This window comes from Glossina fuscipes, unplaced genomic scaffold (genome assembly GCF_014805625.2).
Source record: "Glossina fuscipes isolate IAEA_lab_2018 unplaced genomic scaffold, Yale_Gfus_2 61245, whole genome shotgun sequence".
NCBI lineage: Eukaryota > Metazoa > Arthropoda > Insecta > Diptera > Glossinidae > Glossina > Glossina fuscipes.
Window position 1 is genome coordinate 787902 of NW_024003472.1, and position 4214 is coordinate 792115.

General features: G+C 34.7%; 1 protein-coding gene across 1 annotated transcript in view; it reads right to left on the reverse strand.

The window, feature by feature from the left end:
• Positions 1 to 736, reverse strand: part of LOC119643555 (transcriptional activator protein Pur-beta) — a 46899-nt gene extending 46163 nt beyond the window's left edge. The window contains exon 1 of the mRNA XM_038042940.1: positions 648 to 736. The gene's annotated coding sequence lies outside the window, so the exon portion shown is untranslated. The remainder of the gene's footprint in view (positions 1 to 647) is intronic.
• Between the last annotated feature and the right edge of the window lie 3478 nt (positions 737 to 4214).

The window sequence follows — 4214 nt, forward strand, 5'->3', positions numbered from 1 at the left end:
TATATATATAAGTATATTTATATATACATATATATATATATATATATGTATGCTGTGTAATTCATATATATACACTATGTGAGTTTGTGGTTTTCCACTATACACAAGTGCGAGCGTGTTGTGTTATATACAATGAATAAAACTCAGTTTTATTAATGTTTTAATATTCAAGGTTGTCAAAATTGGCTTATTTTACTGAACTTTTCTGTACGACATAAACAATTAAAGATATTATTGACAGGTTTGCGTTATATTGCAGTTACTTTAATGTCAATCTAATAATTAGTTTTGTTTTAAGATGTTTCCATTGTTTACATTACACGAATTATAAAGCAATTTACACGCACAATAATGTTTCTGCTACTTTTTTGCAAATTATGCTTTTGTTGTTTAACAAAACGAAACAAGCTCGCACGTCTTATTTTTATCATGTATCAAAATTTGAGGAAATTGCAAGCGCTTGCTGGAAACCTTGAACATAATCGAAGAACTCTCAATTGATTTTGTTTTTTCTACAGCTAAACAAAAAACAATTTTTGTGACATCGTATACACCTTTATTTATGTGTTAATAACGGAATATTTGGCAAAAAAAAACTAATTTAAAAAACGAATATAATTTATGACTATTGTCCAAATATTACTAACCGTGCGAAAAACAATACGAATACACTCCAAGGAATTTTCACACTAGATTTCTCTTGCTCGCAATTAAATTATTTTTCTTTTTCTCAGTGTTCTCAAGCTCAAATTTTTATCCTTCGTAAGATCTCTGATTACCATACATGAGGATAGTTGAATTAAAGTGGGGATTGGAAAAACTAATTAGTCGCTGAACACAATGAATGTCTTTACATCTGCATTGCTACTAAAAAAATTTCAATACATAGCATTTCGTTACCGCAGTGAAAGTATATACTCTAAAAAACTAATTGGCCATACTTTAATTTGAGTTTCGTATGTAACAATAGGAAATAGTAAAATATTTATAATTAATTAAAGTTAATTAGCTTTGTATTATTAATCTTAACGATAACCGCAATACGCAGGGGCTACTTTATGATTCTCGACGTAGACTAAACTCGATAGCTCGCTATAACGGGTAGAAAATGTACAGTTGGTAAAATGTGTATTTGTGTCACTAATGAATGAAACGACTTTCGACCATGAAATTGCTCTTGAGTGATGGCGTGCTTAAATCTGCTGGGTAATCACGTAGTTAAAAGTTAGCTATTGAAAAATTATATTAAAAAAATCGTAGACTAATAATACGAATTTGACGTAGAGTTTGAATCTACAAAAATTTATTTAGTAACGAAAATATATGGATTTCTCAATCTGAATTTTCTTTTGAAAAAGAAATTGAACTCCGATCAATTTTTCAAGCTAAAAGTGTGGCTCGAAAAATTATTCGTAAAAAGATTATCATCACCGAAAACATGTCGCTTCAAAAAAGCTATATGTAAGCTATATGTAACGTTTTTTTGGGAATCGAGTCATATTCGCATGTCGGGAAATGAGCCAGCAGATCTAGCAGCCAAACCGCAGCTTGGTCATCTTCAATAAAAGACTGCACAATTAAAAAATTTGACCGTCCAAAATATATTAAAAAAAATTGAAGAGAAAATTGACCAATAAATTGACATCTCACATGTTAATCCTCATCTTGTTCCACCTCTGTATCCAATCAACGTCGAAAAAATCGAAATATTTGCAAGAATCTGCCTTGCTCGGAATATTGCAACACAACAATTGGTTCCTAAAAAGTCTACTTCTCCAATTTTCAATCGTTGACGAAATTTACTATTATGGTCTACAGTTGTCTTAAAAAAACGCACTTAGTGATGTTAAAGGAATACCCAAGATTATTTTCTTCAACGCCCTGAAAAGAATGTTGTCAATCCATAGTATATTTCAAACCGAAACCGAAAACCGCCGAAATTTGTAAAATCTAGGAAAGTTACTTATCCATTGTTAAGTGTCGTGAAAAATGAACTGAGCAATCAAGTCGAAAAGGATATTTTACTACAAGTGGACCAGTCTGAATGGGCTACTAATATTGTTACTGTATCAAGAAAAACAAACGGAGTGGTAGGAACATGCAGCAACTAGAGAGTTATATTAAATATATGAATCGTGATTACCAACAGTAGATGTGGAAGAGGAAGTTGATCTGTTCGAAGTAAAATTAATAGGAAATCTTTCCGTTACCGCGGAAGCATTAAACCAAGTGATAGGAAAAGATCCGGAAATCATTAATGTAAAGAAGAATGCTCAATGATGCGACCGATTCGGTATTTAGGAGGATCAGCTTACCTTGCAAAAATAATGCTTGTTGCGCGGCGTACTTGGTTCCTTACCTTTTTTTTGACTCAAAGTTGGAAAGATTTATATTCTAGACATTTTGGTATGAGTAAAATGAATGGCTACAGGTTGCTTGTTGAAAACAGATAGACAACGACATAGAAGTTATGATTTTGAACTCTTCCGCGCTCCAACGCTCTTGTGTGCCACCAAGCAGAGTTTTTAAAAGACTGCATGCGTATTATGCGGGTCCGCTTATGGGATAATATATATTGGTTTTGATGGATGCTTGCGGGAAATGGGCAGACGTACGCATTGCAAACGATATAAACAATAATACTGTAATTACAGTATACATATATGTATGGTATCCAAAGCGTATTCGCTGGCGATAATGAAAGCAGCTTAATTCCAATAAATTTCAAGAATTTTTTAAAAGAAACTGAATTGTGATTTTTAGAATAATATAGCTTTTATTTACAATTCTTAGTAGATCTTTTTACAAATTATTAACAGGAACTTTGTAACGAGTTTCCTTGAGCGGGGTATGACTCAGTCAATCCAGGATTCGTTGCAAGAAAATTTAGAAAAATAATCTGGACCTTCGGGGGGAATGGTGTTTAATTTCCTACATTTATTGTTTCCTCTTTACTAAATGGAAGTACAGCAATTTGTGTAGAACTGAGCTATGGCAAGGAAAAGGAACCAGCGAGGTGACCCGACTTTGTTGCGCGCTTACCGTTTTATTTGCTTTTCTTACGACGTTAGACTTTCACTTTCTGTTCGCTTTTAATATTGCGGGGCGCTGGAAGAAAAGAACCGGATACGTTGCCAGTGTCATAGCTGCCTTGGCCCGACTGTTGTCCCTGGTTGGTGTGTGAGTCCAGAAATAAAATAAAAAAAACGTCTCTCAGTCCTTCAGGGATGGCGATTAATACTAACCAGCACATCCCCTATCCGTTAGGTCAATTATCCTGTAAGTCCTTCAGGGATGGTGATTAATACTAACCAGCGCATCCCCTATCCGTTAAGTCAATTATCCTGTAAGTCCTTCAGGGATGGCGATTAATACTAACCAGCGCATCCCCTATCCAGTAATGCGTAATATGTAAGCGTTTTTATCATTCACTTATACAGTTTTTAAGGCAGATTTCTGTATGTTATTATGACCTAACAGTACTATAAAATGCTATGCGTGATTCTTTGGGTGTGCGCGTTTGCAAGAGCGAGTATGCTTATGCATTGCGAAGCAAGGGTTTCTCTATGCTTGAGCAACCTAACGGGATTTATACCGTAATGCGTAATATGTACGCGTTTCTATACAATTTTAAGGCATACAGATTTCTTCTTGTATATGTTGCACTTATTTCATATGGTTTTATACCTGTGTTTGACTAAGGTTTGACTCATAACTTCTACGGCTTTGGTTTGTGTCGGACAGCTCTTATTCATACCTATTCTGTGCTTTGGCGGTTGTGTAGATATTGCCTATGGTTTTGTGTCTAAGTTCGTTTGTGTTGTATGATTTTGCATGTTCTATGCTTACGAGCCATTTCATGCAAGTTTCCTTCATTCCCTTTCCCCTTCGTTTGGTGCTGGAGTGTGTGTCCCTATGGATTAACTAGCGTAAGCCTGTGCAATATGTGTCTATACATTTCCTCTTTATATAAGTATGACCATATTTAGCTTGAGTTTGAGATCATTTTAATATTACACGAATAGGTGTGTGTTTAAGTGTGTTCTGAGATTTTAATTTTACAAGAATAGGTGTGTGTTTTTATGATCTTACGTTTGTAAGTATAATTTATGATTCTGCATTTGAAGTTGCAGGGGGCTGCTCGTGTATTGTTCACAGAACGACATGCGGACAGATCGGACTTGCTGGTTGCGGAGTGAGGGTGGACTTTTAAG